The 23,897-nt window shown below is 37.3% G+C and overlaps 1 protein-coding gene across 3 annotated transcripts in view; it reads right to left on the bottom strand.

Annotated features, from left to right (window-relative positions):
- Positions 1-23,897, bottom strand: part of LOC310727808 (leucine-rich repeat and fibronectin type-III domain-containing protein 2) — a 144,356-nt gene that overhangs the window by 36,320 nt on the left and 84,139 nt on the right. For 2 of the 3 annotated variants that reach the window (XM_083544627.1, XM_083544626.1), the window contains exon 3: positions 7,821-7,903. The gene's annotated coding sequence lies outside the window, so the exon portion shown is untranslated. Of the gene's footprint in view, positions 1-7,820; positions 7,904-8,207; positions 8,301-23,897 lie in introns of those variants that run through there. The other variant, XM_083544628.1, reaches the window with a different exon arrangement.

Raw genomic sequence — 23,897 nt, 5'->3', positions numbered from 1 at the left:
GAGTGTACTGACACACAACTGGGAGAGAGTAGCAAAGCTAGTGTGATGTTTTTTCATTAGAAAGAAAATTTCAGCTTCTGCCTCGTACCTTTCTTCACCCCCATGTGAATATTTCCTGTTTTGGTAAAAAAATCAGTGGAACCAAATAAAGCTTCTTTCTCCGAGATGCAGCAATGGCTGGCACATTTCTGGAGTATTAGTTTCATGCTGATGGTTTTGTCATGCTGATTCCCAGGGATAAAAATGGTACGCCGCATTCGCTTGATCACTGCTGCGTTTCTTGGAGATTTTTATATATATATATATATATATATATATATATATATATATATATATATATATATATATATATATATATATATATTTGCATTGAAAAAAAGGAAGAAAAAAAAAACACAAGAAGTCTCCTACATTACAATGGGTCCTACATCAATCCTTTCTTTAACACGGGCTCATTTCTCTGTCTTACAGTATTCCTTATTGTGCCAAATATTTATCATTCAAAAGAACCCCAATCCTATACAAACCATTTTACGGCTTCTCTCCCTTCTTCTGAATCAAGAATCCTTTTATAGTGTAAACAAAAACCTGTGATGGGCCCTACAAATAAATTCAAATAGCTTAAAAAAAAAATCCAGAGAGAAAATTGTGGCTCTACAGACAATAAAGGGCTTTTTGATTTTCATTCATATATCAAAATGGAATGAATGCTAATTGACTATGAACTTGATCTCATTACTGTCTCAATAGCGATGAAGCGTTTATTACTGCGGCAGAGAAACTGTAACGGATCGCTGAACAAAGAACAACATAATGCTTAATTAAGCTCTGAAATTTAAGGTTATATAAAACACATTTTTAAGAAATATCTGGATACACAGACATGGAAAAAAATTGTTGATACCCAAAGAAAAAAAAATATTATATTGGTTATTAATAGATAAAAATTGGATTATAGTGGAGTTTTAGAACTAATGGTTTTCTTCAAAATTTCAAAAATGCATATTTAAATTTTCCTGAGAACAGATGAGGCAAGACTGGAGCTTAGTGGCAATGCACATCAGCTGTAGGTTCAGAGATGTAAAAATTAAGCTTTCAAAGAAAGGAACACGATACCCACTGTGAAACATGGTGGAGACCTGATTAAATTGTGGGGCTGCTTTGCTGCATCTAGCGCAGGCAGCCTTGAATCTCTGCAGGGCACAGTGAAATACTACCATGACTACAAAGCCATTCTGGAACGAAATGTACTGTCCATTGTCAGAAAGCTCCATCTCAGTGAAAGATTATTAGTCCTCTATTAAAATAATGACCCATACTGCATATCTTAAAGCACCCAAGAATGTCTAAGAAGAAAATATTGCACTATTCTGAGGTTGCCTTCTTTGAGCCCTGATCTAATTCCTATTTAGATTTATGAAAAGAGAAACATACAGTATGTAGAATACCCCCTTCAAACCTAAGACCGGAGCAATTTGCTTAAAAGAGTGGGACAAACTAGGTGCAGAAGTTTTATTGAGAACTACAAAAATCAATTGTTTGCTCGGTTTCCCCCAAGACCTGTCGTGCTGCAGGCATTCTATCCTCCTCCCTTTCAGGCCCCTGACAAGGAGAAGCTTAACAAGCAGACCCTCAAAAGGTGGAATGTCAATGCTTTCTCATCCTCTTATGAGTCCTCTGGTCTCCCCGCACCTTTCAGGGTCAAAGCTTACTCCTGGTCCTCTGGAGCATCTCTCCAAGACATTTGCAACACTGCTGGCTGGTCCACCCCGCTGACCTTTGTCAGGTTCTACAGCCTTGACCCTAGGGCCACTCCTGGCTCCTCCGTTCTTCAACCTAGCTGTGCCCATCCACACTAGGCAGGGACGTGTCAGTCTGGTGGTATTGTTCTCTTGTTCCCAAAGCGTTGTTGACATAGCTCAAGTTCCTGAAAGTGATATATGTAACGAAGGTTCCCTGAGGAAACGAGATGTTGTGTCTCCAGGCCACATTCCCTGCATCCCTGCAGAGCTTCGTTACATTTCAGAAGCTAGCGTCGTATCCACCGCATGTGCTTTTATACAGATTACACACGTGATTCAAAGAGTGGACATCCCAATGATGTTGTTGACGCAGCGTCTCATTCCTTCAGGGAACCAGGGTTACATACTTAACCTAGGAACCTTTTTTTTTTTTTTTTATATATATTGAATAAACAATTAAGGACACAAATTACTTTTGTCCATTTAAAGCTATTTCAGGGAAAATTGCGTGTTTTTTTTTCTTCATAATCTAATTTGTCCATATCTGTAGGCTTTACATTAATGGAAACAAACATGATTGGATTTTGGTGGATTTTAGAGACATAGCAAAGAACAAACTCGACCAAGATTGTGACCTCCTGAGGGAGTTGGATCAACAGGATGTACAGTACAGACAAACATGTCTATTAAAATTAAAAAAAAAAAAAAAAAAAAAAAAAAAAAAAAAATTATATATATATATATATATATATATATATATATATATATATATATATATATATATATATATATATATATATATATATATATATATATATAATCGAAAAGAATACTGGGGAACATTGTTAGAGTATATTGTTCTCTCACGCCTTGCTGAGAATACACCCAAAAAGGATAAAAACAAAATTTAAAGACAATTAATTTTTTATCCTGGGTCCTGTGCCACTACAGAGCCACCCTGCTCAATAATTTCAGCGGATTTTTGCTGTTTTGGTCTGGGATATATAACTAGTCCATGACAGTTGGTGCCAGTGGTGTTTGGAGCAGCAAACAATAAAGGCTAATTGGAACCAAAGTGCCAGGAGAGCAGTGTTTTTTAACATTAGGCAGGTTGTTGGGACTACATTTCAGAGTTTATTAACACTTTCAAATCCTGAGATGGAATGCTATTCTTGACAATAACACCATAAAAGATTGTAAACTACACTATATAGGCAAATGTATTGGGATACCTGACTTTTCCAGGCATATGTTACTTCCCCAAACTGCTACCACAAAGTTGAACAATTGAACATGATTTCTTTGGATGCAGTAGAATTAAATTGTCTCTTCTCGTCACTATGACACTCAAACATAATCCAGCACGACAATGTATTTGTGCACAAGGTGAGCTCCATCAAGATATAATTTACATGGCTTAGGGTGGTAAAATCTTAAATGGTATGTTATAGAGCTCTGACCTCAACCCTACTGACTGCACCCCAGGCCTTTTTGCACTACATCAATATTCGACTTTACTTACACGCCTGTGGCTAAATGAGCACAAATCTCCACAAGCACTCTCCAAAATCTAGTGGAACATCTTCCCAGAAGAGTAGAGGCTAGTATAACAGTGAATAGGGACTAAATGTGGAATAGGATGATCAAAAGTCACATACAAACCTTATATTCATGTGTCCATAAACTTTTGTCCATACAGTATATCTATCTACTCAATTCTAGGCCATGGCATAAAAAATATAAAGCGATGGTAGATGGATGAAGAATTAATAATGCTATTGATCTCAGGTTCCAGGACTGAACCTTGTCCCAGACCCATGCTTTCAAGAAAAACGGACGACTTTATGACAAAAAACAAATTTCACATGCAACAATATGTATGAAACTCTTAACGCAAAACAGCATTAACAGTGGCAAAATCTTTAACAACCTTTCTAATGAACACAGGATAGAGTCACGATGATTAGTCCACTTTCTCAACAGATAAACATTCCAAAGAGAAGGTACCTACACCAGACAGTTGAAACTTCTGAATGAAGAGAAAGATTGTAAAATATATAAGCAGACATTCTTGCTCAGACATTTTTGTCTTAGTGGATTAGGAGGAGAAGAATGTTATCCTGAAGTAGTAGGGCCAAATCAATAGACTGCCCTAAACTTCCTTTATCACACAGGTCATCACAGCAAAGGTTATGGCTGGCTTAATAAACAGTTCACTAAAGCAGATTTTTGTGCCACAACCTGGCGCTGGCAAGTCTAAAGTCACTGCTTTTGCTCTAGACAGATGCTTTTCTTAAAATAATGACTAGTGAGAGGACAAGAAACAGAGTAAAATGCAACCCAGCCACATGTTACACCCCTTGATCGAGTCTTACACTGTGTTGCCTGGGTAATGTTTTATGTCATAAAAGGGTTTTTAAAAATTTTATATTTGTAATAGCGTGAAATAAAAATTAAAAGTGCTAAAAGAAAATAATGAAAAGAAATATTATTCCTGAGAATGGTTTCATCCATGGTACACAAGGTAGGAAAAAAGAAAACGAATTGACATTTTGACTTATAAAACCCACATTATTTGTTTATTTTTTTTTATTTTTCTACCTTATTCTCAAGGATTGTATTATTAAAGCATTATGAATTAGTGGTCAATACAAAATAACTGTAAGTAATTAATGGTAGTTGAGTGGGTATTTGAATATTATGAGCACTGTGTGAGTAAATTCCCATTTTCTACGATGGTTATCCTACACAGGGTCTCATGGAATGTCAGGAAATTGGGGACTTTGGATGAGGTTCCAACCCATTCAGGGTATAATTGCATATGGACAATTTGAAAATGCCCGTCAACCTATAACACATCTTTGGACTGCTGCAGGAAAACAGATTAAATACCCAGTGGAAACCCCTAAAGCATAAGAAGTACAGTAAATGCAGGGTAATGTATGCAGGGTGGAGGTGTAGTTAAAACCCTGAACCTATAAGGTGTAAGGCTAACATGCTTGTATGAGTATATCAAAGCCAATGAACTTCTATGATGGACAGGATTTAAGCAGCACTTTCTGTCATACCTCAGTCATATGAACACTACAGATTTAGAATGAAGCCATAATTTACTACCTAAATATACAGGCGACTGTTCACACTGATCTCACCACTAACCATCCTACTGGCTTATAAAATGCAGCCGCAAACAGATTTCCATCTATTCCCTACCTGTTCCTATTTGCTTCTGTTTTTTTTTCAGGTTTCTTACCCCTTTTTGTGTCTGGCTGTGGCAAATTGTACAACCCCCTCCCTCTGGACCTCTCCAAAATCAAACTACAGCAACCCCAGTTTCCCTGAGCAGAAAATTGGACTGCACTGAAAACGCTTTGGATGTACTGTATAATCTGGTACAGTTGTGACCTTGTTACATTGATACTGTTGCTGTCAATCTTAGCATGATGTTCTCAGTTTTTTCATTAACAAATGTCAAATGAGAACATGGCAGTGCAGACCAGAACTGAATGAAAGATACATTTCCATCCTTAAATACTGCCTGCCTATTTATTCATTAATTCCGTCATTCATTCATTCATTCATTCATTCATTCATTCATTCATTCGTTCATTCATTCATAAATTTCATTCATTCAGCTAAATTGTAAGCGATATATATATATTTATATTAGTATTTTACAATCTTCCCAATTGTTTTGGCTTGTGGGTTATTTCATATGCTCTAATAATATCTAATAGTACATGAAAAATATATTTTTATTTATCACTTGAATACATTTTAAACTCAAATAATATAACAAATATTTAAATATACTACTAAAACATCATTAACTGTATTCGTCACAAACTGCATTTGTTTGCCTGCTTGCAGTAACACACTGTGAATCACAGCTAAGTGCTTTCCGTTAATTGTTTGCATTGATGTCATATTGCATGAGCGTCAGTTAAAGAGAAATAAAAATAAGCAGTGACGGCAGACAGAGTGACTCATTCAACACTGTCTGCATTGTTCTTGCTGGCAGCAGCTTCAGCTGCCCCTGCGCCTGCCGACTCCTCCTGCACATATTCTCACACGTCTCACTCATCTCCACAATTCTTTCATCTTTTGTGATGTGGTGTGAAATAGCTATGTGCCGTGATACTGTATGCAGAACTCAATCTTTCAGAGTATATGAAAAATAAATTAGATTTCCCCTTCACAAACATCTCTGTGTGCTTCCAGGTCGTACCACTGAGTTATTGGGGGAGAATAGACGTACTGTGCCAAAGTCTACATACAAATAATAAAAAAGAAAGATGCCAAAGGAATCACAAGAAATATATATATATATATATATATATATATATATATATATATATATATATATATATATATATATATATGTTAAAAGTAAAGTGTGTGTACAGAAAATTATATTTAAATAATTATATTTTTACTAATGAGATACAAATGCCAACTTGTACTTGATACACACTTCTACTTAACATTTTGCCGATGCACCAATATATACATATAATAGGGGTATAACGGTACACGTATTCGTATCGAAATTCTTCGGTACACGGCTTCCGGTTTGGAACACACGTGTACGGAATGCAATCCTTTTTAACTGCGGAACAAAGTTAAAATCTGATTTGCTTTAGGGGGGAATTTAGTGGTGCACCGCATGTTTGTTATAGAGATTTATAGCGATAGGGATTCTTTAGCATTTTTTTGTCCAGCTTTTAATTTTATTTATTTTTTTAAGTTTCACATATCGAGAAATAACAGTTAAGTAGATCATACATTTTGGAAATTCAATATTAAATGTAACACACACACACACACACACACACACACACACACACACACACACACACACACACACACACACACACACACACACACACACACTGTAGTACCCAAATGGGGTCTAACAAATGTAGACTTTTTAATTAAATGTTTCCATTTATTTATCTTTAAATTATATTATATATATAATTTAAAGATATATATATATATATATATATATATATATATATATATATATATATATATATATATATATATATATATATATATATATATTATATTTATCTAATCAATTTAATTTGTGCCAATTTAATTTATTACTTAATTTAAATTATATAATAAAAAGTAATTTGATTTATTCTATTTAATTTTTCATAAAATATTTCATATACTATTTAACCAAGCAGGCATTTTATTCAAAAACCCAGCCATTAGGGTTGCACAAGCCAGTGCAATTGTTTTAAAAATGTTTACTGTTGATTTTTACAAATGTTAATAATAATACACTGCGTTAATTAAAAAACAACAAGCAATTTTATTGTTTTGCATTTCTTCTCCATAACCGTACCAAAACTGAACTGAACTGTGGTTTAAAAACCGAGGTACATACCGAACCGTGAATTTTGTGTCCCGCTACACCCCTAATACATTCTATCCCTAGCTGTGACCATTACTTCATCACAAGTTTTTCAACTGAAACCCACACACACACTCAACTGTGTGACTGATCTGTACAACCCGGACTCACACACACTCGTACTCTCTTCACACATCTATGTCTCAGCACCACCCATATTGTATTACTTCATTATTACAAACTGTTAACATGCTGTTTTCATGCTGTTTTTGCACATCCTTTTCCGCCACTGCTATTGCTGTTTTGCACAAACCCTTTGTTGTTTAGATTTTGTTTAATTACAAGTACACTCCTGTACTCAGTTCTCTCTTACACACTGCACTGTATGTAATATACAGTGGGTTTACTGGCAGCGCTATTTTGTGTGTTGTGTATTTGTTCTACACTGTCTTGTGTTGTCTTTGCATTGTCTGTCTTGCACCAGGTTACACACTTTATGTGGTGAGGACACTTACTAGTCCTCAGCTTTGAGTTTTCTGTTATGTAGCTCTATGTTGTTTAATGTAGCACCAGGGTTCTGGAGGAACATTGTCTCATTTTGCTGTCAGCTATATATGGTTGAAATGCCAAATAAAGCTTATTGACTTGACTTGAACATGTATTCAACACAACTACAGTAATAACTGCAATAACTTCAATATTACTTGTACCAAGATATTGTAGGATTCTTCCACAAGGTCCGTTTCAGCTTCCTAAATCCAAAGCTGTTTGATTTTGCACCTTAAAGTCTCACCTGCAATTGAAAAGAAACAGAAATGTATAGGTTAGTACAAACCTTCTTATGTAAAGGCCAAAATAATGATACAGAAATGAATAAGCAGATCCAAAGAAGAGGAAAGATCATAAAGCACGTGATGCAGTTCTACATTTGAATACCAAACTCATTAAACCAAGCAGCCTAAAGATAATATATGAGGTGTGTCCTTTAGAAATCCTGCTTAACACTCCTTTTTTAAGCATTAATTAAACAACCCTTGCTTTATTAGAAGCTTTAAAGGCTATCACAGCTTCAGCTTATTAAACACCAGGCTGCTCACAAGCACTGCATTGTGGGACTCGTCGAAGATTCTATCACTCGCAGTTATCATTAATCCTCGTCTGTCACTAACATGGATTCAACACAACTCCAGTCCTCATCCAGCAGCACTGTTATTACTTTTCTTTCCACACACTCTCCTTATAGACCAATAGGCCAAATTTAATCATCGTCCTGACCACCCTCCTCACCTCCTCTTTCCTGAAAGTGTGACACATACTTACACAGCTGATTATTGACGCTAAATAATAAATACTGAGTGTTTCTTTATGTTTGATTAAAGTGCAGTTTTTAAGTTAAGTGAACAGTTAACACAAAATGCCCTATATAAACACACTCCTATTTAAATATACTGTATATATTCATATTAAAACCTTGTATTAGCAATGAATAAGGTTCCCTGGTGGTCTAGTGGTTGGGATGCGGTGCTCTCAACGCTGCGGACCGAGTTCGATCCCTGGTCAGGGAACCAACCCCAGTCGCTCTTAGTGCCGGTCCCAAGCCCGGATAAATGGGGAGGGTTGCGTTAGGAAGGTCATCCAGCATAAAAACATGTGCCAAATCAAACATGCGGACGGTCCGCTGTGGCGACCCCTAATTGGAGAAGCCAAAACACTGTGGAATGTTCTGTTAAAGGAATTGATTCAATAATGGAGGTGTGTGTTGGCATTACATCTGCACAATTGATTATTATCGTATACCAGGCAGTACCAGAAGGTTTTTTTTTTCTCTTACCCCTCGGCCGTTTGCCTAATATAAAGTTCTACTTTTTCTTCTTTAGTAGCAACAGTAGTAGTAGTATTTATTTATTATTTAATTAATTGTTTTACCTTGTTAATTTAAAAATGGATGGCACATGTCTTATACGCAGTATCATATCACAAGCTCATATCACTCCTGCATCTATCATAAGCTCTTATCACTCCTCACACTGCACCATGTTTCCTCAGATCTTCTAGCACTGCTCGACTGGTCCCACCATCTCTCAGGGTAAGCGGTAGATAGACATCAAAACTCTTCTGTTCTGGCACCGAGGTGGAAAAACTTCCCCTAAAAGTCATGCTAAATCGCTGCCTACCTTTCCTGAAACATTTGAGCTAGCACTTATTTTACATTTACATTTGCAGCATTTAGCAGACGCCCTTCCCCAGAGCGACGTACAAAAGTGCTTTGAGTCTCTAGCATTAAATAAATCTACACTGGTACGCAAGATTACATACTTAATATAAATATAACTCTTGATTCTACAAAGCAAACCTGGAAAGTGCTAATTTAAGTATTTCAGGAAGAGGTAGAAAGATTTTCCCTGTTTGTTAACCAGTGTTGATGTATTTAAAAATAAAGACTTCAGATCACTTTTGTACGTCGCTCTGGATAAGGGCATCTGCTAAATGTCTTCATTTAAATGTAAATATAACATACATGTAATTGGAGTTACATATACTATTAAAATAAAGAATAAAATCGCACTTTACAACAGGGTATAATTGTGTAACCATATTGAGGATTTGATTTATAGAAAATTTTGTTCTATATTGCACTTCTTTATTTATTCCCTCTCCTGTATTGGGTTTGTTAGTTTGTACAAAATATCTGAATCATCACGGGTGCAAGAACAAGGGGTTTTTTTTTGTCTTCTATTAAATTCAATGGAGCAGACAAACAAAAAAGCTGAGCTCAGTCATGTGAATATATAGAAAGTTGCAGACACAGACATAAAAATGTCTAGAGTCTGGTGCATATGTGTGTGTGTGTGTGTGTGTGTGTGTGTGTGTGTGTGTGTGTGTGTGTGTGTGTGTGTGTGTGTGTGTGTGTGTGTGTGTGTGTGTGTGTGTGGGTTGATCACAAAAAAAAAACCCAAAAAAACAAAACAACTAATCCTGACTGAATGAGAAAAAAAAAATCACTCCTGGATTTTATTATACTGATAATAAATGAATAATTCAAAAACAGCCTTAATATGCTGAACTTTCACAGGTTCCAGCTTTGCCTGCAGTCAGAACTCTGAAAACAAAACAAACAGCACAGCTGAAGAATAACAAATCTAGGATAGCACAAAGTAAAAAAGTAAGAAAGTAAACTATAAATCCCATGTTATTAGATGTACTCCAAGATGACTCATTTCACTTTTAGAATATTTCCTATGTTTAATAACTTTCACAGGTTCCAGCTTTGCCTGCAGTCAGAACACTGAAAACAGAACAAACAGCACAGCTGAAGATGTATAGTCTGGATGAACCTTTGTAATCTCAGATTCTGTTGCCGAAGCCTATCCACCTGATGGTATTAATGTGTCAGGGTTTGAAGCAGGTTAAAAGATCTTCCAAACCATGACTTAAAGAGACCTTCCACTCCACTTTCCCCTCATTCGCGGTGCAGCCGGCAGTCGAACTGGAATTTCGGATATGTCAGCTCGCTTATTGAACTGGGCACAGCACAATGTATTAATAGGCAGATGTTTGCAGTGTCACAGGTGCCACAGCTCGTTACTCTGCGACTCCTTCTTACGACTTGATGGCAGAGTCAACAGGTACACCAAAGCACAGGATCTCGAGTTTCCACTTTCCTTGATCTGGGTTTCAACTTCTGGTTTTGTCAATTTCCAGAGGTGGCAAAAGTACACACATCAACAAAACGCCATCCAGAGGGTTAATTGTGTAAAACATGGCAGATTTGGTGTTTGATTTAAGACTTGGCGCAGAAATAAAACAAAGGTTTACTGATTAAAACTGATAATTACTTTTTGGTGGAGTTTATTTATTTATTTTATAACTAAGTAAAGAAGGGACATCGTAAATAAGTGTATGTTTTGCTGGAGGTAGCTAATGAATGTAACCAGGCTAAAGATCCACATATAGAACACAAGCAGAGAAAAGATGATGATGATCATGAATGTGTCTGTTCTCAGTCATGTTTACATCACTGACTCCCTCTGTCTCATCCACGTTAACCACAAACTTCTTACTGCCTTCTGCCTGCTGATTCTTATCTTCGTAAAGAGTGAGAGTCAGGACTTTATACACCAGCGGATTAATAAGACGCGCAGTAACAGGAAATCGGTTGTTCGGCTGAAATCGGTGCGCAGTGAAAAGAAAAATGTAATATTTCACAAAATCAATGGATTAAAACTAAAGTAACGAGCCGGTTTTGAAAATGTAAGAAGTAAAAAGTACAGATATTTGTGTAAAAATGTAATGAGTAAAAGTAAAGTACTGATACCAAAAAAATCTACTTAAGTAACATTGCTACAATACTGAAATGCTTTTCAGCTCATCAAGGTTTGTAAAAAAGTGAATGTTTGAGATGCTATTTCCTTCCTATCAGCTCAGTAAAAAAAAAAATAGAAAAGTTTCTGCCATTTTCTTTTGGTCTCTCTCATCAACAAGGTGTTACTGCCCATAGAAATGTGGAATTTTTTTGGCTTTTTGTCATCATGCTGTTTAAAACCTGCACATATTACATATACTGTATAGCTACATTATAAAGAATATATCCAGAGCCAGCAAGCCAGATCCACTCTGACCCGACCTTCCTCGTGTATTTTTACAACCATTTATTTTCAGAATGCAATCTATGATCTATGTTGAGTGTAATTCACTTGTCACAGCTGCCGAAACAAATTCAACCCCACTCCAAAGCAATGTATATACAATAGGAGGGCAGGGAAAGAAAAAAAAAAGTTGCCGGTGATGATGAGGATGAATAATAAGCCTGAACTCAGTAATATCCTGTAGCTATTTATCTCTTTTCATCTCTCTGTCTCTCATGAAACACACTGTCCTTCTCATTTTCTTTCCATTTTGTATTTCATCTCTGCTCTTTTACCACACACACACACACACACACACACACACACACACACACACACACACACACACACACACACACACACACACACACACATTACCATACCTTGCTCTCAACACTGAGCCTAAAGTATGCACACTCTCAGCTGCTAAGTGGGGCACACGTCTAATAAACTGCAACAAAAGCTTCTCATTTCCTTGCAGAAATAGTCAATTCTAGGGCACAGCGCTCACATCACAGCTTACCAACAATAAGGTCCACAGAGGATTGTGATGATTATCCATTTATAGCGACCCGCACCATAGTGGCCTCATATTTGGGCTATCAGGATTAAAAAAAAAAAAAAAGAAAGAAAGGCAGAAATATCAGCCATCTGTCATCCAGCAGTACCATTCTCATATTTAACCACTTATGATCCTGTCATATTATTCAGCTATTATTAATGAAGCACATTATTCAATGATAATATGAATTATTCAGAAACTACAGTGGAAAAAATTATGCAGCTCAGTATGCAGTATCCCAGTGTAAAGAAATCTAACCCTATATAAACTTACAAATCCCAGAACTTATTAAGCAAATTTCTTCTTAAAAACTTTAAGAGAAGAATATCTACTCCCTCTTCTTAATGCAGGCTAAAGAAACTACTAATCCTCCTCTACCTTTTTTCATTTTTTCGTTTTCTTGTATGGTAATGTATATCGATGTAAAATCGAAACCACTGCAAAAAGGTGCTGTAGTTCATGCTTCTTATTATTTACGTCATATTTGTTAAATGACTGGCAATACAAATTAAGGGTTAAAAAAAAATCTACACAAAATACCATTCTTGGATCCTTGAACAAGTCCCTTAAACCTTTGTTCTCCTGGAGTGCTGTATCATGGCTGACCCTGTCTTTGAATCCAGCTAACATCACTGGAATATGCAAAGGAAGAGTTTCACTGCGCTGTAATGAACATGCGACAAGTTAAAAGTCCACATAAAAATAAAAAAAAATAACATAAAAAAACACTAACCTTTAATGCCATTTTAATGTATAATCAAAAGTAAGTCTTTATTTTTAAAAGTAACTTTTATTTTTACCATATAAGAAAAGTCCTCAAGTTCATCAGGTCACACTCTGTTTAATTTCTCTCTTAACATTGAAGCCCTGGTTTGCACCTGTATGTCTGAATTAAATTTCGATTTCAATATCCCCTTCCCTTATTTCTGCTGTCAATATGAGATGCGTGGTTATAAATAAGTCTTGAAATGGAAATGACTTTTCCCGCTCCGAATCTGTTTAACGGCTCTGTTAATAGAATATGTTTGCAGAAGTGAAAATATAGTCATAAAAAAAAAAACATAAGTGGAATATGCATGGTTGAATAAACAGATGAGTGGAAAGAAGGAAAACAGAGCGGCATCTAATCAGGAACCTTGACCTTTTGAAGAGGCCCTGTGGAGATGAATGCATGCAGAAATGTTTTCAATGGCATTACGTGACATTTGTATTTAAGATAAACAAACAGTGGCAAAGAAGACTCGAGATAAGCGCTCGGTCTCAAACCTTGAGGGAACGAAGAAACAAATAGCATCAATTAATGCCACAGAAAACACTGGGCTAAATCCTGACAAATGCAATGCCATTCTTCACAAGTGGAACATTTGGATATATTATGAAGGAATGTAATAAAAACTGGGCATGTTTTTATAAATAAGAACGAAAGAAAACGAGAACACTGTGACTCTGTAGAGAAGACACGGTCCCTCTGTTACAATGAGCAAACAGGCTTTCACAATGTCAAAGCAGCAGTATTATTAGGGTCAGCTCTTCTGGGGGGATGCTGTGTGCTGATATTTAAATAGACGAATAGAAACTGCATGGCTGTGCAACAAAACGCAAGCTCATTATTATTAGTGAGAGAACGTAAGCCTAGGTGTTTACTCTGTCAACATTTTTTTTTTTTTTTTTACTGAATTGAAAAACAGTGTGTTATAAGTTTATTCTGTGAACTAAGCTCCCCTGTTTATCTGACCTCAATAGCCTAGAGTACCTTTACCAATCTTCTTCTGTCTCAGTATAAAGACACCTAAATATTCTAGCCATATGTGGTTCTTCTCCAAACTGTTACCACAAAGTTAGAGGTACACAACTTTATAGGATGTCTTTGAATGCGGTAGCATTACATTTTCACTTCACATCAACTAGAAGACTTGAACCTGTTTCATCATTATAATGTCCCAGTGCACAAAGCCAGCTCCATGAGGAGATGGTTCACATGGGTGTGAGGGAAAGTTCTTGAGTGGCCTGCAATAGAGATCTGACCTCAACCCAATCAAACACCTTTTGGATGAATTAGACCGTTTACTGTACCTTAGGCCTCCTCACCCTACAAACTTTAATAAAAACCCTTGTGAATGTATGAGCGCAAATCTTCACAAACACATTTCAAATTTTATTGTAACATCGTACCAGAAAAGTGGAGGTTATTAACAAATGAGGACTGATCATGGAATGGGCTGTTGAAGAAGCACATATAAACCTTATGGTGTCCACATACTTTTGACATATAGCATATGTTTTGCCTTTCTTTAAAAATAATATTAGTCAAATGTGTAAATCCATTTAATATCTAAAACAATGAAACGTTGTTTTTTTTTTATTACTCAGTAATCCCTGGTGGTCTAGTGGTTGGGATGCGGCGCTCTTACCGCTGCGGCCTGGGTTTGATCCCTGGTCAGGGAACCAACCCCAGCCCCTCTTAGTGCCGGTCCCAAGCCCGGATAAATGGGTAGGGTTGTGTTAGGAAGGGCATCCAGCGTAAAAACATGTGCCAAATCAAACATGAGGATGATCCGCTGCGGCGACCCCTAATGGGAGAAGCCGAAAGAAAGTTTATTCAGTAACCCATTATATGTACAGAAATGTAAGAAAAATGTAGTTTATTGTTCCCTTGAATCCTGTTAAGAAAATATTCACTTCTTGAAATATTTGTAATATTCCACATATTTCATTCCCAGTCGTGTTCAACTTCAGATGAATTTCAGATGAAATTTTTTGAAGATCAGTGGAAGAAGAAACACCTTCCTTTTTTTCTTATTTTATTGAATGAGGTCATTTGTCAACAAATAAAACGTATTTGTTAATACAGTCAGGGAAAACTTTTTTAAGTCAATATTAAATTTTTTCCATCTCAATCATAAATTCTGTAATATCATTAGTTTCATTATCAAACTGACAGTTAAAACACAGAAAATCGCTGGTCCATTTTTTATTCTTTCTTTTGGTTTTTATTTTCCCTCAAGTGCATGGCATTCTGGCGGTTGTGAAAAGCATTAGTGGTGACACAATGATGTAATATTTTTTTCTTTTTCTTTTTTAAGGCTCTCCAAAAGTATCTTTAATCTAGGAGCATGTGACTGCTATGATATTGTCCTGGCAAATAAAGTGGGGTTTTTTTTCTGTATTTTTCCTGGTTAATTTACCATTTTCATTTGCCCTATGGATATACTGTATGTTATCACATTTTCCAGTAGGAAAGACACAAGTGCCCATAGATATGAGCTTATCATATTTCTTCATGTTGTTATTATGTGGTCCTTGCTCTTTGGCCCAAGGCCTGTCCATTTATCTCCTACACACACTTTTGTGTGCTAAGAACCATGTCGATCTCTTCCAATGAGACCTGCCTCTAAAATAAAGGTTTCTCTGGGTTAGAAAAGCTAACGAAAAAGACAATCGCTTTCTAAAGTGATCAGGAATGATATCTGATCATAATGGAATTTGGAGCTGAATCAGTGGATCAAATCCAAATCTTATTTTGCAACTCTGCTGTAGCACGGCTGCTAACTTGAAGAGTTACCAATGATCCAGTAATCAGTTGTTAAATCTTTGTTAGTTCTAAACCTTAATAATGTATATAATTATAACACATGAAGACTACAATGCATATGCCAAACTATATAGTTTCTGTCACTGTGGTACTCTATTATATTAATGGTTAATCCATAACGCAAATGGCGAATAATCACCCAATGTATGTAACACACACCTAGCCGTGGACAATCCTGCTCATACAATGGTCACTTGCCAAGATTGAGAATTTAAAGCTTTTACCAACATTTAAATTGTAAAACTGACTGGATGGATTAAGTCATATTAAAAACGCTGTTAGTAATTACATATATACAATTCTTTCCACTCTAAATCATACACAGAGATAGTTTCTGTCATAAGATAACATTTTTTTAAATGGATTTTAACAAATAGTTTTGAGACAGCCAAAATGTGAGTGCATGTGTGCCATGTCCGGGTTCGATTACCGGTCAGGGAACCAACCCCAGCCATTACGGTTGCACAAGCCAGTGCACTCTTAGTGCCGGTCCCAAGCCCAGATAAATAGGGAGGGTTGCGTTAGGAAGGGCATCCAGCGTAAAAACATGTGCCAAATCAAACATACGGCTCATGAATGTTGATGATCCGCTGTGGCGACCCCTAATGGGAGAAGCCGAAAGAAAGTTCAGATTGTGTGTGCATGTGTGAAGTACTAAAGATTTGGTTAAGCTGTTGGTTAAATACTTGTGCCATTTTTTTTCATTTTTCTAATTTACTTGCAGTTATGGTGAATATTAAGTATGGAAAAGTTGCTATAACCATATGTAAGGCAGCACACTCATGTAAAACAATGACTAAACTGACCACAGCTACCTTCACATTTAATGGTTTAAGTGCTCACCTCCAGGTCAATCAGAATCAAGTAACTGTTACTAAGATATAAGTGTTGGTTTACTGTACACTGTACACAATGTACACTGATTGGTTAAAACATATTGTAGATATGCTTGTATATCTAACACTGATACATGTTTACACCAAATATGGGTCATTTGGCTGACCATGGCTTACTATTAATCAGAAAATATCTAAAATGTCAAGCATGAACTCTAACTGTGAGCTTTATTTTTTTTTTTTAAACTACTGTTGATATTAAAAATATGTCACAACTTTCAGGCACAGCTATAACACTATGGTGTCAGCTGCAGTTAAAATTACAGTGTTATTGCTCTCGGGCTAATATGTTATCATTTTAACTGTAAAAACTCAGTGCCCAACGACTTGTACAGTGGAGGTTCATATGATTCAAGTCTAACAATAAAGCAGGGTTATTATTTAGCAATGGAAAATGCAGTCTGGGGCAGTTTTCAGGAACATAAAGAACTTGTACCCGCCAACTCCCTTGCCCTCATTTTGCTGACATTGAATTCTTCCTTACTTGTAAATCATTTTGTAGTGAAATATTTACATATACACACATACAGGGTTTACCAAAAGGTGTGATACAATAATACTATCTGTAGCTGTTGATTGCTTGTATTTTTAATGCTAAAGTGGGTGTAGATTCAGGTAGAAATTGGTGGAACTTCTCAATGGAAGGTCATGGGTTCAAATTCCAGCACCACCAAGCAGCTGCTGCTTTGCTCTTGAGATTATAAATTGCTCTTGATAAGGTGCCTGTCAAATGACGTAAATTCGTTGTCAGCATGACGTGAATTCTGGCTCTGACATTTCCTTCATCATAGCTATACAACTTGAGTTTATGATTGCTCTCAACAAGATGTTTTGTTCGTATCTGCCCACAATATTTAATGAATGAATGTCACTGGTACCATTCCTTCAAATATCAGCCTAATTTCAACTAATCATAATTTTGACCAGGCAGTCACTAAGGATGAATAACCTACTGCTGTAAAATGTATTTTAGAGATGACCTGAGATCATAGACTTTGTCCCATGAGCTGCATAGTTGACCACTTAAATTTTACAATTGCCTCAAATGTTCCTACTACATATAGTCAAACATATATACTTTTTTTGCATACAGACATACACATTGTATGTTCACATATCACTTTGTGGCCACTTCCAATTCAACCACCATCATCAGGTTAGCTGATGACACTGTTGTGGTGGGCCTAAATTCAACAACAATGATGGTGCCAGAAGAACAGTCTTCTCCTGAACGTCCACAAAACTAAGGAGTTAATGGTGGACTTCAGCTTGAAGTAGGAGCGTTCATACCAACCAGTAAAGATCAACGGGGGACCCCAGTGAAGAGAGTGGACCGTTTCTGGTACAGCACCATGCAGGGCAGGTGAGCCCTCCAGAGGCTGGTGTGGTCAGATGAACGTGCCATCTGCACCGAGCTCCCTGGGTTGCATGATATCTACAGCAAGGGGTGCTGGACCAGGTCCAGGAAGATATTTAAGGACCTCAGCTATCTCAACAATGGACTCTTTTCTCTGTTGTGTTCAAAGAAGCGCTTCTGATCTTTGAAGGCAAATTCACAGAGAATGAGAAGGAGCTTTCAGAGTAAACCAGGGAAACACCTAGCACCTGGACTTTCTCTAAATTGACTTACTTTTCCTCCCTTTGCACAATTGCACAACCAATTGTCACTTTAACACTGGACTTGCATGATTTTAATTTATTTGTTGCAGATTTCAAGAATTCTTAGGACTGTGAGGATCCATGACTCTTAGGACAAACATTAAATGTAGAGTAGACCATAAACCTTTTATGGAGCACTCAAAAATTATTGGACAATAACAGCTTTGAAAATGTAGTACATTACGTTTAAATGATCAGGCTTCTAAATGACTCTGCCGCTTGCACCAAGACTGCAGACACATTTTGAATACTGATAATGAGAAGTTTTTACACACTATGTCTAAACACACACACACACACACACACACACACACACACACACACACACACACACACACACACACACACACACACACACACATATTTACAAATGGAAATAACATCATAGAGCACTACTGAGTCTGCATCTATCTCTTCTATATTTATATTGCACATTCTTAGTGCCCTCTACAACTATTGGCATCCTTGTTAAATATTAGCAAAAAAATGCTGTAAAAAATCTTGTTAATGCCTTTGATTGTTGAAGCACAAAAATGCTTTGCTCTAATGAATGTCAAACAATTTGCAGTTTTATACAAAAAACTTTATTATATGTAATATAATTATTAGTGCCCATATTAGTAGATGGAACTGTACACTGTGTGCATGCAAATGCATGTGTTCATAAAAAATACCCCCCTGTTCTTGTTTTGTGTGCTTTTTTTTTTCCAAAATTGTCAGAATTTGCTGGGAGGATTCGCAGAGTAGGAATTTTGTCGTATTGTGCAACAGATGTTTTGTACATTTGACAATAAAAACTCTTGAAAACAACCTACTTTTGGAAAAGAAACATCTTTTAACACAAAAGATTCTGTGCTGTTTGGATTTTGGATGATTGCACATCAGCCTGTCAGTGTGCTTCTGCACGCCACACTTACCAATAAACCCTTTCTCTGCATAGCACGACACTGACAATTCAGTAGAGAAGTATTAGACGCAGAGTGCCTACAGCAGCAATTGTTGGTACTCTCTTCCAGACAGCTACTCATAAAGGCATTATTAAATGTGATGTGTAAAAAAAAGAAAGAGAGAAAACGAAAGTTAGAGAGAGGGAGCGATAAAGAGAGCGACAAAAAGTGAAGTGAGAAGACACAGAAATTGACCTTGTCCAAAAGTGTTTGAGAACCCCACTACCACACAAAGTAGGATTGATTACTTGTTGATGCAACCGCAGGATGTTAGACTGGTTTTTAATGTGAAAGTTCCACAGTGTGTATTTCATCATTCTAAAGAGTGCAACAAAAAAACGCAATAGAAATACCAAGGCGATGTGGCTGTCATGAATAAATCAAATTCCTGCGGTGTAAACAAATTGTACTGTAGATCTGTAATTGGTGGGAATGTAGTTATGGAATCGTTAAATTTAGCTGCCACCAGAAAAAATAGTACAATTATCACTAAGCCCTGCAAGAATGTGTTGATGCAGAGCTTTAACATTTATAACATAGAGTATATAACTATATACAGTGAGGAAAATAAGTATTTGAACACCCTGCTATTTTACAAGTTCTCCCACTTAGAAATTATGGAGGGGTCTAAAATTGTCATTAGACAAAATAAAAAAAAAAAAAAAATCCAGAAATCACAATGTATGATTTTGTAACTATTTATTTGTATGATACAGCTGCAAATAAGTATTTGAACACTTGAGAAAGTCAATGTTAATATTTGGTACAGTAGCCTTTGTTTGCAACTACAGAGGTCAAACGTTTTCTGTAGTTTTTCACCAGGTTTGCACACACTGCAGGAGGGATTTTGGCCCACTCCTCCACACAGATCTTCTCTAGATCAGTCAGGTTTCTGGCCTGTCGCTGAGAAACACGGAGTTTGAGCTCCCTCCAAAGATTCTCTATTGGGTTTAGGTCTGGAGACTGGCTAGGCCACGCCAGAACCTTGATATGCTTCTTACTCCTTGGTTATCCTGGCTGTGTGCTTTGGGTCATTGTCATGTTGGAAGACCCAGCCTCGACCCATCTTCAATGCTCTAACTGAGGGAAGGAGGTTGTTCCCCAAAATCTCGCAATACATGGCCCCGGTCATCCTCTTCTTAATACAGTGCAGTCGCCCTGTCCCATGTGCAGAAAAACACCCCCAAAGCATGATGCTACCACCCCCATGCTTCACAGTAGGGATGGTGTTCTTGGACTCATCATTCTTCTTACTCCAAACACGTTTAGTGGAATTATGACCCAAAAGTTCTATTTTGGTCTCATCTGACCACATGACTTTCTCCCATGACTCCTCTGGATCATCCAAATGGTCATTGGCAAACTTAAGACGTGCCTGGACATGTGCTGGTTCAAGCAGGGGAACCTTCCGTTCCATGCATGATTTCAAACCATGACATCTTAGTGTATTACCAACAGTAACCTTGGAAACGGTGGTCACAGCTCTTTTCAGGTCATTGACCAGCTCCTCCCGTGTAGTTCTGGGCTGATTTCTCACCTTCCTTAGGATCATTGAGATCCCACGAGGTGAGATCTTGCATGGAGCCCCATCCCGAGGGAGATTTACAGTCATGTTTAGCTTCTTCCATTTTCTAATGATTGCCAAGCAGCTTGGTGAAAAAAGGTCCACTGTTGGAGCAATTTCCCCGTAGCCCTTTCCAGCCTTGTGGAGGTGTACAATTTTGTCTCTAGTGTCTTTGGACAGCTCTTTGGTCTTGGCCATGTTAGTAGTTGGATTCTTACTGATTGTATGGGGTGGACAGGTGTCTTTATGCAGCTAACGACCTCAAACAGGTGCATCTAATTTAGGATAATAAATGTAGTGGAGGTGGACATTTTAAAGGCAGACTAACAGGTCTTTGAGGGTCAGAATTCTAGCTGATAGACAGGTGTTCAAATACTTATTTGCAGCTGTATCATACAAATAAATAGTTTAAAAATCATATATTGTGATTTCTGGATTTTTTTTTTTTAGATTATGTCTCTCACAGTGGACATGCACCTACGATGACAATTTCAGACTCCTCCATGATTTCTAAGTGGGAGAACTTGCAAAATAGCAGGGTGTTCAAATACTTATTTTCCTCACTGTATATAAACTTTCTTTCGGCTTCTCCCATCAGGGGTCGCCATAGCGGATCATCTGCATGTTTGATTTGGAACTATTTTTTTTTTTATCCGGGCTTGGGACCGGCACTAAGATTGGCTGGGGTTGGTTCTTTGACCAGGGATCGAACCCGGGCCGCAGCGGTGAGAGTAAATTTATACGGTAATCTCATAATCCCATTTTATATATATATATATATATATATATATATATATATATATATATATATATATATACAGTGAGGAAAATAAGTATTTGAACACCCTGCTATTTTGCAAGTTCTCCCACTTAGAAATCATGGAGGGGTCTGAAATTCTCATCGTAGGTGCATGTCCACTGTGAGAGACATAATCTAAAAAAAAAAAATCCAGAAATCACAATATATGATTTTTAAACTATTTATTTGTATGATACAGCTGCAAATAAGTATTTGAACACCTGTCTTTTGGCTAGAATTCTGACCCTCAAAGACCTGTTAGTCTGCCTTTAAAATGTCCACCTCCACTACATTTATTATCCTAAATTAGATGCACCTGTTTGAGGTCGTTAGCTGCATAAAGACACCTGTCCACCCCATACAATCAGTAAGAATCCAACTACTAACATGGCCAAGACCAAAGAGCTGTCCAAAGACACTAGAGACAAAATTGTACACCTCCACAAGGCTGGAAAGGGCTACGGGGACATTGCCAAGCAGCTTGGTGAAAAAAGGTCCACTGTTGGAGCAATCATTAGAAAATGGAAGTAGCTAAACATGACTTGTCAATCTCCCTCGGACTGGGGCTCCATGCAAGATCTCACCTCGTGGGGTCTCAATGATCCTAAGGAAGGTGAGAAATCAGCCCAGAACTACACGGGAGGAGCTGGTCAATGACCTGAAAAGAGCTGGGACCACCGTTTCCAAGGTTACTGTTGGTAATACACTAAGACGTCATGGTTTGAAATCATGCATAGCACGGAAGGTTTCCCTGCTTAAACCAGCACATGTCCAGGCACGTCTTAAGTTTGCCAATGACAATTTGGATGATCCAGAGGACTCATGGGAGAAAGTCATGTGGTCAGATGAGACCAAAATAGAACTTTTGGGTCATAATTCCACTAAACGTGTTTGGAGGAAGAAGATTGATGAGTACCATCCCAAGAACACCATCCCTACTGTGAAGCATGGGGGTGGTAGCATCATGCTTTGGGGGTGTTTTTCTGCACATGGGACAGGGCGACTGCACTGTATTAAGGAGAGGATGACCGGGGCCATGTATTGCGAGATTTTTGGGAACAACCTTCTTCCCTCAGTTAGAGCATTGAAGATGGGTCGAGGCTGGGTCTTCCAACATGACAATGACCCGAAGCACACAGCCAGGATAACCAAGGAGTGGCTCTGTAAGAAGCATATCAAGGTTCTGGCGTGGCCTAGCCAGTCTCCAGACCTACACCCAATAGAGAATCTTTGGAGGGAGCTCAAACTCTGTGTTTCTCAGCGACAGGCCAGAAACCTGACTGATCTAGAGAAGATCTGTGTGGAGGAGTGGGCCAAAATCCCTCCTGCAGTGTGTGCAAACCTGGTGAAAAACTACAGGAAACGTTTGACCTCTGTAATTGCAAACAAAGGCGACTGTACCAAATATTAACATTGACTTTCTCAGGTGTTCAAATACTTATTTGCAGCTGTATCATACAAATAAATTGTTAAAAAAATCATACATTGTGATTTCTGGATTTTTTTTTTAGATTATGTCTCTCACAGTGGACATGCACCTACGATGAGAATTTCAGACCCCTCCATGATTTCTAAGTGGGAGAACTTGCAAAATAGCAGGGTGTTCAAATACTTATTTTCCTCACTGTATATATATATATATATATATATGTGTGTGAAAATCTATCCATCATTTTACCCTATTGTGTTCGCCTGTATATGTTTTGTTCTGATTGAATTGTCTATTTAGTTCCTAGCCTTAATTTATTTTGTTGTTTATTTCATATTTTCTATTAGTCCCTTATTTTTGAAAATGGTTTATTATAGTTTAACTTCACCACGTATCGGTGTTATAATCATTTTAAATTGTGCTGTGTGTGTACAGTAGGTCCTGGATTTACCACATCAATGGCCAAGATCAATCCGTTACTGGATGAAAGAATATAATGAATGAATGAATGAATATGTTGGTTCACCACATACAGAAGCTGTACATAATAACCTGCCAACACATTGCATTTAGACTAAATGGTTCTGGTAAAAATTAAGAACTCTATCTAATCCTGTTAGCTATTAACACAGTAGAGAAAATGGCATCGCTCCTGGATTACCGTGTGTTCGCACGCAACAAATGCGCAATTATTGGAATTGCAAGCAGGCTTTG

Source organism: Silurus aristotelis (genome assembly GCF_946808225.1).
Source record: "Silurus aristotelis genome assembly, chromosome: 6".
Lineage (NCBI taxonomy): Eukaryota > Metazoa > Chordata > Actinopteri > Siluriformes > Siluridae > Silurus > Silurus aristotelis.
The sequence above is the reverse complement of the archived record's forward strand: the minus strand, read 5'-3'. Positions and strand labels throughout refer to the sequence as shown.